Source organism: Dendropsophus ebraccatus, chromosome 8 (assembly GCF_027789765.1).
Source record: "Dendropsophus ebraccatus isolate aDenEbr1 chromosome 8, aDenEbr1.pat, whole genome shotgun sequence".
Taxonomy (NCBI): domain Eukaryota; kingdom Metazoa; phylum Chordata; class Amphibia; order Anura; family Hylidae; genus Dendropsophus; species Dendropsophus ebraccatus.
This window is the reverse complement of record NC_091461.1, coordinates 1,876,122-1,887,771: the sequence shown is the minus strand read 5'-3', so window position 1 is coordinate 1,887,771 and position 11,650 is coordinate 1,876,122. Positions and strand designations below refer to the sequence as shown.

Below are 11,650 nucleotides of genomic sequence, written 5' to 3'. Positions count from 1 at the left end.
CGTCCCTCTCTGTGTAGTATCAGTGTGATGCGGGGTCCCTCTCTGTGTAGTATCAGTGTGATGCGGGGTTCCCCTCTCTGTGTAGTATCAGTGTGATGCGGGGTCCCTCTCTGTGTAGTATCAGTGTGATGCGGGGTCCCCCCTCTCTGTGTAGTATCAGTGTGATGCGGGGTCCCCCTCTCTGTGTAGTATCAGTGTGATGTGGGGTCCCTCTCTGTGTAGTATCAGTGTGATGCGGGGTCCCTCTCTGTGTAGTATCAGTGTGATGCGGGGTCCCTCTCTGTGTAGTATCAGTGTGATGCGGGGTTCCCCTCTCTGTGTAGTATCAGTGTGATGCGGGGTCCCTCTCTGTGTAGTATCAGTGTGATGCGGGGTCCCCCTCTCTGTGTAGTATCAGTGTGATGCGGGGTCCCCCCTCTCTGTATATTATCAGTGTGATGCGGGGTCCCTCTCTGTGTAGTATCAGTGTGATGCGGGGTCCCCCTCTCTGTGTAGTATAAGTGTGATGCGGGGTCCCTCTCTGTGTAGTATCAGTGTGATGCGGGGTCCCTCTCTCTGTGTAGTATAAGTGTGATGCGGGGTCCCTCTCTGTGTAGTATCAGTGTGATGCGGGGTCCCTCTCTGTGTAGTATTAGTATGATGCGGGGTCCCTCTCTGTGTAGTATCAGTGTGATGCGGGGTCCCCCCTCTGTGTAGTATCAGTGTGATGCGGGGTCCCCCCTCTCTGTATAGTATCAGTGTGATGCGGGGTCCCCCCTCTCTGTGTAGTATCAGTGTGATGCGGGGTCCCCCCTCTCTGTGTAGTATCAGTGTGATGCGGGGTCCCCCCTCTCTGTGTATATCAGTGTGATGCGGGGTCCCCCCTCTCTGTGTAGTATTAGTGTGATGCGGGGTCCCTCTCTGTGTAGTATCAGTGTGATGCGGGGTCCCTCTCTGTGTAGTATTAGTATGATGCGGGGTCCCTCTCTGTGTAGTATCAGTGTGATGCGGGGTCCCCCCTCTCTGTGTAGTATCAGTGTGATGCGGGGTCCCCCCTCTCTGTGTATATCAGTGTGATGCGGGGTCCCCCCTCTCTGTGTAGTATTAGTGTGATGCGGGGTCCCCCCTCTCTGTATAGTATCAGTGTAATGCGGGGTCCCCCCTCTCTGTGTAGTATCAGTGTGATGCGGGGTCCCCCCTCTCTGTGTATATCAGTGTGATGCGGGGTTCCCCTCTCTGTGTATTATCAGTGTGATGCGGGGTCCCCCCTCTCTGTGTAGTATCAGTGTGATGCGGGGTCCCCTCTCTCTGTGTAGTATCAGTGTGATGCGGGGTCCCTCTCTGTGTAGTATCAGTGTGATGCGGGGTCCCTCTCTGTGTAGTATCAGTGTGATGCGGGGTCCCTCTCTGTATAGTATCAGTGTGATGCGGGGTCCCCCTCTCTGTGTAGTATCAGTGTGATGCGGGGTCCCTCTCTGTGTAGTATCAGTGTGATGCGGGGTCCCCCCTCTCTGTGTAGTATCAGTGTGATGCGGGGTCCCCCCTCTCTGTGTATTATCAGTGTGATGCGGGGTCCCTCTCTGTGTATATCAGTGTGATGCGGGGTCCCTCTCTGTATAGTATCAGTGTGATGCGGGGTCCCCCCTCTGTGTAGTATCAGTGTGATGCGGGGTCCCTCTCTGTGTAGTATCAGTGTGATGCGGGGTTCCCCTCTCTGTGTAGTATCAGTGTGATGCGGGGTCCCTCTCTGTGTAGTATCAGTGTGATGCGGGGTCCCCCCTCTCTGTGTAGTATCAGTGTGATGCGGGGTCCCTCTCTGTGTAGTATCAGTGTGATGCGGGGTCCCTCTCTGTGTAGTATCAGTGTGATGCGGGGTCCCCCCTCTCTGTGTAGTATTAGTATGATGCGGGGTCCCTCTCTGTGTAGTATCAGTGTGATGCGGGGTCAGGGAGGGGTCTGTATACAGGGAGGGGTTGTCCTGTGGGGTCTGTATACAGGGAGGGGGCTGTCCTGTGGGGTCTGTATACAGGGAGGGGGCTATCCTGTGGGGTCTGTATACAGGGAGGGGCTGTCCTGTGGGGTCTGTATACAGGGAGGGGGCTGTCCTGTGGGGTCTGTATACAGGGAGGGGCTGTCCTGTGGGGTCTGTATACAGGGAGGGGGCTGTCCTGTGGGGTCTGTATACAGGGAGGGGGCTGTCCTGTGGGGTCTGTATACAGGGAGGGGGCTGTCCTGTGGGGTCTGTATACAGGGAGGGGGCTGTCCTGTGGGGTCTGTATACAGGGGAGAGGACTGGTGTGTGGGGTCTGTATACAGGGAGGGGCTGTCCTGTGGGGTCTGTATACAGGGGGGGCTGGTGTGTGGGGTCTGTATACAGGGAGGGGGCTGTCCTGTGGGGTCTGTATACAGGGAGTGGGCTGTCCTGTGGGGTCTGTATACAGGGAGGGGGCTGTCCTGTGGGGTCTATATACAGGGAGAGAGGACTGGTGTGTGGGGTCTGTATACAGGGAGGGGCTGTCCTGTGGGGTCTGTATACAGGGAGTGGGCTGTCCTGTGGGGTCTGTATACAGGGAGGGGGCTGTCCTGTGGGGTCTATATACAGGGAGAGAGGACTGGTGTGTGGGGTCTGTATACAGGGAGGGGCTGTCCTGTGGGGTCTGTATACAGGGAGGGGGCTGTCCTGTGGGGTCTGTATACAGGGGGGGCTGGTGTGTGGGGTCTGTATACAGGGAGGGGCTGTCCTGTGGGGTCTGTATACAGGGAGGGGCTGTCCTGTGGGGTCTGTATACAGGGAGGGGGCTGTCCTGTGGGGTCTGTATACAGGGAGGGGTTGTCCTGTGGTGTCTGTATACAGGGAGGGGGCTGTTGTGGGGTCTGTATACAGGGAGGGGGCTGTCCTGTGGGGTCTGTATACAGGGAGGGGGCTGTCCTGTGGGGTCTGTATACAGGGAGGGGCTGTCCTGTGGGGTCTGTATACAGGGAGGGGGCTGTCTTGTGGGGTCTGTATACAGGGAGGGGGCTGTCCTGTGGGGTCTGTATACAGGGGAGAGGACTGGTGTGTGGGGTCTGTATACAGGGAGGGAGCTGTCCTGTGGGGTCTGTATACAGGGAGGGAGCTGTCCTGTGGGGTCTGTATACAGGGAGGGGCTGTCCTGTGGGGTCTGTATACAGGGAGCGGATAACTGTGGGGTCTGTATACACGGAGGGGCTGTCCTGTGGGGTCTGTATACAGGGAGGGGTTGTCCTGTGGGGTCTGTATACAGGGAGGGGGCTGTCCTGTGGGGTCTGTATACAGGGAGGGGGCTGTCCTGTGGGGTCTGTATACAGGGAGGGGGCTGTCCTGTGGGGTCTGTATACAGGGAGGGGCTGTCCTGTGTGGTCTGTATACAGGGAGGGGGCTGTCCTGTGGGGTCTGTATACAGGGAGGGGGCTGTTGTTAGGTCTGTATACAGGGAGGGGGCTGTCCTGTGGGGTCTGTATACAGGGAGAGGTTGTCCTGTGGGGTCTGTACACAGGGAGGGGGCTGTCCTGTGGGGTCTGTATACAGGGAGGGGGCTGTCCTGTGGGGTCTGTATACAGGGAGGGGGCTGTCCTGTGGGGTCTGTATACAGGGAGGGGCTGTCCTGTGGGGTCTGTATACAGGGAGGGGCTGTCCTGTGGGGTCTGTATACAGGGAGGGGCTGTCCTGTGGGGTCTGTATACAGGGAGGGGCTGTCCTGTGGGGTCTGTATACAGGGAGGGGCTGTCCTGTGGGGTCTGTATACAGGGAGGGGGCTGTCCTGTGGGGTCTGTATACAGGGAGGGGGCTGTCCTGTGGGGTCTGTATACAGGGAGGGGGCTGTTGTTAGGTCTGTATACAGGGAGGGGCTGTTGTTAGGTCTGTATACAGGGAGGGGCTGTCCTGTGGGGTCTGTATACAGGGAGGGGCTGTCCTGTGGGGTCTGTATACAGGGAGGGGGCTGTCCTGTGGGGTCTGTATACAGGGAGGGGCTGTCCTGTGGGGTCTGTATACAGGGAGGGGGCTGTCCTGTGGGGTCTGTATACAGGGAGGGGGCTGTTGTTAGGTCTGTATACAGGGAGGGGCTGTCCTGTGGGGTCTGTATACAGGGAGGGGCTGTCCTGTGGGGTCTGTATACAGGGAGGGGCTGTCCTGTGGGGTCTGTATACAGGGAGGGGCTGTCCTGTGGGGTCTGTATACAGGGAGGGGCTGTCCTGTGGGGTCTGTATACAGGGCTCTGGTCACCCGCTCCAGGGATACATGTTACTGCCTATAAATAACTATAGGAGTAACAAGAAGCGAGGTTAGTGCAGCTCTCCTATGCTGTGACAGGCGGCGGCCATTTTGTCAGAGCCCATAGAGCGCGGAAGTAGTTGGCCCCGCCCCCTCACCCTCTAGTAAACAACGCTCCGGCGTCCACCAATCACAGCCTCGCGGCTCATAAGGAAATAACTAGAGCGCAGGACTCGGGGCAGCCTGACATGGGCGGAGAAAAACTTTTCAGCCAATCACAGGGAGAGAGGTACGCAGCCGCTATTGACGTCATTGTCGTAACCGTCCAATCAGAGCTGACTAGGCCCGAGAGCTAGTTGAGTGAAGTCCCGAGGAGAGGCGAGCGAGCGGAGGCGACAGCGGAGGAGACTGAGCGCAGCGTATCGCGATAGACGGCCCGATCGTATGTGGGTGGGGCCAGGGACGACATCTCCACCCCTTCATTGCCAGGTAGGAATAAGAGTCAGCCGCTCGCGCCCGTCAGTCCTGGTTCTCATATCGACCCGGAATAGAAGCGACTATCGCGATCCCGGCGACTCCTGACACTGTCTGTGTGTCACCTGAGGGGGTCGGCTATCGCCAGGGGCCCCCATCACCAGTGTATGACCAGGGCCCCCCCCCCCCATCACCAGTGTATAACCAGGGCCCCCCATCACCAGTGTATGACCAGGGCCCCCCCATCACCAGTGTATAACCAGGGCCCCCCATCACCAGTGTATGACCAGGGGCCCCTATCACCAGTGTATGACCAGGGGCCCCCATCACCAGTGTATGACCAGGGGCCCCCCATCACCAGTGTATGACCAGGGCCCCCCCATCACCAGTGTATAACCAGGGCCCCCCCATCACCAGTGTATAACCAGGGCCCCCCATCACCAGTGTATGACCAGGGGCCCCTATCACCAGTGTATAACCAGGGGCCCCCATCACCAGTGTATGACCAGGGGCCCCCATCACCAGTGTATGACCAGGGGCCCCCATCACCAGTGTATGACCAGGGGCCCCCATCACCAGTGTATGCCCAGGGGCCCCCCCATCACCAGTGTATGACCAGGGGCCCCCATCACCAGTGTATGACCAGGGGCCCCCCATCACCAGTGTATGACCAGGGGCCCCCATCACCAGTGTATGACCAGGGGCCCCCATCACCAGTGTATGACCAGGGGCCCCCATCACCAGTGTATGACCAGGGGCCCCCCCATCACCAGTGTATGACCAGGGGCCCCCCATCACCAGTGTATGCCCAGGGGCTCCCATCACCAGTGTATGACCAGGGGCCCCCATCACCAGTGTATGACCAGGGGCCCCCATCACCAGTGTATGACCAGGGGCCCCCCATCACCAGTGTATGACCAGGGGCCCCCCATCACCAGTGTATAACCAGGGGCCCCCATCACCAGTGTATGACCAGGGGCCCCCATCACCAGTGTATGACCAGGGCCCCCCATCACCAGTGTATGACCAGGGGCCCCCATCACCAGTGTATGACCAGGGGCCCCCATCACCAGTGTATGACCAGGGGCCCCCATCACCAGTGTATGCCCAGGGGCCCCCATCACCAGTGTATGACCAGGGGCCCCCATCACCAGTGTATGACCAGGGGCCCCCCCCATCACCAGTGTATAACCAGGGCCCCCCCCCATCACCAGTGTATGACCAGGGGCCCCCATCACCAGTGTATGACCAGGGGCCCCCCCATCACCAGTGTATGCCCAGGGGCCCCCCCATCACCAGTGTATGACCAGGGCCCCCCCATCACCAGTGTATAACCAGGAGCCCCCATCACCAGTGTATGACCAGGGGCCCCCCATCACCAGTGTATAACCAGGGGCCCCCCATCACCAGTGTATGACCAGGGGCCCCCCCCCCATCACCAGTGTATGACCAGGGCCCCCCCCCCCATCACCAGTGTATGACCAGGGGCCCCCCCCATCACCAGTGTATGACCAGGGGCCCCCCCCCCCATCACCAGTGTATGACCAGGGGCCCCCATCACCAGTGTATAACCAGGGGCCCCCATCACCAGTGTATGACCAGGGGCCCCCCCATCACCAGTGTATGACCAGGGCCCCCCCCCCCCCCATCACCAGTGTATGACCAGGGGCCCCCATCACCAGTGTATGACCAGGGGCCCCCCCATCACCAGTGTATGACCAGGGCCCCCCCCCCCCCCCCATCACCAGTGTATGACCAGGGGCCCCCATCACCAGTGTATAACCAGGGGCCCCCATCACCAGTGTATGACCAGGGGCCCCCCCATCACCAGTGTATGACCAGGGGCCCCCATCACCAGTGTATGACCAGGGGCCCCCATCACCAGTGTATGACCAGGGGCCCCCCCATCACCAGTGTATGACCAGGGCCCCCCCCCCCCATCACCAGTGTATGACCAGGGGCCCCCATCACCAGTGTATGACCAGGGGCCCCCCCCATCACCAGTGTATGACCAGGGGCCCCCATCACCAGTGTATGACCAGGGGCCCCCATCACCAGTGTATGACCAGGGGCCCCCCCATCACCAGTGTATGACCAGGGCCCCCCCCCCCCCCATCACCAGTGTATGACCAGGGGCCCCCATCACCAGTGTATGACCAGGGGCCCCCCATCACCAGTGTATGCCCAGGGGCTCCCATCACCAGTGTATGACCAGGGGCCCCCATCACCAGTGTATGACCAGGGGCCCCCATCACCAGTGTATGACCAGGGGCCCCCCCATCACCAGTGTATGACCAGGGGCCCCCCATCACCAGTGTATAACCAGGGGCCCCCATCACCAGTGTATGCCCAGGGGCCCCCCCATCACCAGTGTATGCCCAGGGGCCCCCCCATCACCAGTGTATGACCAGGGGCCCCCATCACCAGTGTATGACCAGGGGCCCCCATCACCAGTGTATGACCAGGGGCCCCCATCACCAGTGTATGACCAGGGGCCCCCATCACCAGTGTATGACCAGGGGCCCCCATCACCAGTGTATGACCAGGGGCCCCCATCACCAGTGTATGACCAGGGGCCCCCATCACCAGTGTATGACCAGGGGCCCCCCATCACCAGTGTATGAGGAGGCGGTGTATACACTAGACTGTGCACTGACCAGAGGCGGTGTATACACTAGACTGTGCACTGACCAGAGGCGGTGTATACACTAGACTGTGCAGTGACCGGGGGCGGTGTATACACTAGACTGTGCACTGATTAGGGGCGATGTATACACTAGACTGTGCACTGACCAGAGGCGGTGTATACACTAGACTGTGCACTGATTAGGGGCGATGTATACACTAGACTGTGCAGTGACTGGGGGCGGTGTATACACTAGACTGTGCACTGATTAGGGGCGATGTATACACTAGACTGTGCACTGACCGGAGGCGGTGTATACACTAGACTGTGCACTGACCAGAGGCGATGTATACACTAGACTGTGCACTGACTGGGGGCGGTATATACACTAGACTGTGCAGTGACCGGGGGCGGTGTATACACTAGACTGTGCACTGATTAGGGGCGGTGTATACACTAGACTGTGCACTGACCGGGGGCGGCATATACACTAGACTGTGCACTGACCGGGGGCGGCATATACACTAGACTGTGCACTGACTGGGGGCGGTATATACACTAGACTGTGCACTGACCGGAGGCGGTGTATACACTAGACTGTGCACTGACTGGGGGCGGTGTATACACTAGACTGTGCACTGACTGGGGGCGGTGTATACACTAGACTGTGCACTGACCGGGGGCGGTATATACACTAGACTGTGCACTGACCGGGGGCGGTATATACACTAGACTGTGCACTGACCGGAGGCGGTGTATACACTAGACTGTGCACTGACTGGGGGCGGTGTATACACTAGACTGTGCACTGACTGGGGGCGGTGTATACACTAGACTGTGCAGTGACCGGGGGCGGTGTATACACTAGACTGTGCACTGACCAGAGGCGGTGTATACACTAGACTGTGCACTGACCAGAGGCGGTGTATACACTAGACTGTGCACTGACTGGGGGCGGTGTATACACTAGACTGTGCAGTGACTGGGGGCGGTGTATACACTAGACTGTGCACTGACTGGGGGCGGTGTATACACTAGACTGTGCAGTGACCGGGGGCGGTGTATACACTAGACTGTGCACTGATTAGGGGCGATGTATACACTAGACTGTGCACTGACCAGAGGCGATGTATACACTAGACTGTGCACTGACTGGGGGCGGTGTATACACTAGACTGTGCACTGACTGGGGGCGGTGTATACACTAGACTGTGCAGTGACTGGGGGCGGTGTATACACTAGACTGTGCAGTGACCGGGGGCGGTGTATACACTAGACTGTGCACTGACTGGGGGTGGTGTATACACTAGACTGTGCAGTGACCGGGGGCGGTGTATACACTAGACTGTGCAGTGACCAGGGGCGGTGTATACACTAGACTGTGCACTGACCAGAGGCGATGTATACACTAGACTGTGCACTGACTGGGGGCGGTGTATACACTAGACTGTGCAGTGACTGGGGGCGGTGTATACACTAGACTGTGCAGTGACCGGGGGCAGTGTATACACTAGACTGTGCAGTGACCAGGGGCGGTGTATACACTAGACTGTGCACTGATGCTGCAGTTGTATACAGCCCTCTATGTATTGGTGATTCCTGCAGTAGGTAGGTGACCTCGGGTGGTGGATGACATGTGGGTGTGGTGTTTTTATCACCGCAGACACACGATCCTGTTAGTAGAAATCCCTTTTAGCAGTAATTGGCTTTAGTGTCGGCTTCTTGTAGATTAGTCTGCGCTCTGTGATATCGCCTAAAAATACAAGGTTGTGGGTGATTTTTTTTAATTTTTATTTTCCTAAATAAGCAGAAAATTTCACTTCTTACCTGTGAAATATCACCTCAAACAGTAACAGTGCCCCCCTGTGCCCCCCATAGAGTATAAGTCTACCCTGTGCCCCTATATAGTATAGGTCTCCTCTCTGCCCCCATATAATATAGGTCTCCTCTCTGCCCCCATATAATATAGGTCTCCTCTCTGCCCCCATATAATATAGGTCTCCTCTCTGCCCCCATATAGTATAGATTTCCACTCTGCCCCCATATAGTATAGGTTTCCACTCTGCCCCCATATAGTATAGGTCTCCTCTCTGCCCCCATATAGTATAGGTCTCCTCTCTGCCCCCATATAGTATAGGTCTCCTCTCTGCCCCCATATAGTATAGGTCTCCTCTCTGCCCCCATATAGTATAGGTTTCCACTCTGCCCCCATATAGTATAGGTCTCCTCTCTGCCCCCATATACTATAGGTCTCCTCTCTGCCCCCATATAATATAGGTCTCCTCTCTGCCCCCATATAGTATAGGTCTCCGCTCTGCCCCCATATAGTATAGGTCTCCTCTCTTCCCCCATATAGTATAGGTCTCCTCTCTGTCCCCATATAGTATACTTTTCCTCTGTGCCCCCATATAGTATAGGTTTCCTCTGTGCCCCCATATAGTATAGGTTTCCTCTGTGCCCCCATATAGTATAGGTCTCCTCTGTGCCCCCATATAGTATAGGTCTCCTCTGTGCCCCCATATAGTATAGGTCTCCTCTCTGCCCCCATATAGTATAGGTTTCCACTCTGCCCCCATATAGTATAGGTCTCCTCTCTGCCCCCATATAGTATAGGTCTCCTCTCTGCCCCCATATAGTATAGGTCTCCTCTCTGCCCCCATATAGTATAGGTCTCCTCTCTGTCCCCATATAGTATACTTTTCCTCTGTGCCCCCATATAGTATAGGTTTCCTCTGTGCCCCCATATAGTATAGGTCTCCTCTGTGCCCCCATATAGTATAGGTCTCCTCTGTGCCCCCATATAGTATAGGTCTCCTCTGTGCCCCCATATAGTATAGGTCTCTTCTCTGCCCCCATATAGTATAGGTCTCCTCTCTGCCCCCATATAGTATAGGTCTCCTCTCTGCCCCCATATAGTATAGGTCTCCTCTCTGCCCCCATATAGTATAGGTCTCCTCTCTGCCCCCATATAGTATAGGTCTCCTCTCTGCCCCCATATAGTATAGGTTTCCTCTGTGCCCCCATATAGTATAGGTCTCCTCTGTGCCCCCATATAGTATAGGTCTCCTCTGTGCCCCCATATAGTATAGGTCTCCTCTCTGCCCCCATATAGTATAGGTCTCCTCTCTGCCCCCATATAGTATAGGTCTCCTCTCTGCCCCCATATAGTATAGGTCTCCTCTCTGCCCCCATATAGTATAGGTCTCCTCTCTGCCCCCATATAGTATAGGTCTCCTCTCTGCCCCCATATAGTATAGGTCTCCTCTCTGCCCCCATATAGTATAGGTCTCCTCTGTGCCCCCATATAGTATAGGTTTCCTCTGTGCCCCCATATAGTATAGGTCTCCTCTGTGCCCCCATATAGTATAGGTCTTCTCTGTGCCCCCATATAGTATAGGTCTCCTCTCTGCCCCCATACAGTATAGGTCTCCTCTCTGCCCCCATATAGTATAGGTCTCTTCTCTGCCCCCATATAGTATAGGTCACCTCTCGCCACACAAAATGTAGACAGACAAACAAACAAACACAATGGAGGATAGTCAGCTAGCCGAGTCAAAACCAAACGGACAACGGAGTACAAAATCAGAAAGAGAGCAGATAGTCGGAGGTCAGAACACGGTCAAAACAATAGCGAGGGTTAGGACAGGGAACTCTGGAGAGCAATGGCAGGTGAGTTGCTGACATTACCCCCCCTCTTATGAGGGGCCTCAGGAACCTTATCAGAAGGACCCGGCCTGGAAGGGTTACGCATGTGGTATTGCCGAACAAGGTGAGGTGCATGCATGTCTCTGCTCACCACCCAAGTTCGATCTTCCGGACCAAAATATTTCCAGTGAATTGAGTTAATACAGAGAAATCTGGACCCAACGAGAATCCAAAATTCTTTCCACTTTGTATTCCAGCTCACCTTGAACGACCAAGGGAGCAGGGAGAGTAGATGGTAATACAGGGTTAACATACTTTTTAACAACGTTTTATGAAAAACATCATGGATTTTAAAACTCTTGGGCAATTGCAATTTAAAAGAAAGCGGATTAATGATTTTCACTATCACATAAGGACCGATGTTTCTAGGAGATAGTTTACCAGAAGCAGTTCTCAATTCCAAAGCCAAACCTTATCCCCTACCACGTATTCTGGGCCAGATCTGAGTCTTATGTCGGCTTGTTTTTTAAAACCTTTTTGGGCTGTGCACAGTTTTCTATAGATCTTTTCAGCAGATGGATTAACTGATTCGGCGGCATGTACTGATGAGCACCTCGGATTAAACTAAAAATTACAGAAGAACAGCGACATGTTCAGAGATTGGCTTTCTCAGTTATTCAATGCAAATTCAGCTA

The 11,650-nt window shown here is 56.0% G+C and overlaps 1 protein-coding gene across 2 annotated transcripts in view; it reads left to right on the top strand.

The window, feature by feature from the left end:
* Positions 1 to 4,527: 4,527 nt before the first annotated feature.
* Positions 4,528 to 11,650, top strand: part of ZDHHC5 (zinc finger DHHC-type palmitoyltransferase 5) — a 46,811-nt gene continuing 39,688 nt past the window's right edge. For both annotated transcript variants that reach the window (XM_069979582.1, XM_069979581.1), the window contains exon 1: positions 4,528 to 4,699. The gene's annotated coding sequence lies outside the window, so the exon portion shown is untranslated. The remainder of the gene's footprint in view (positions 4,700 to 11,650) is intronic.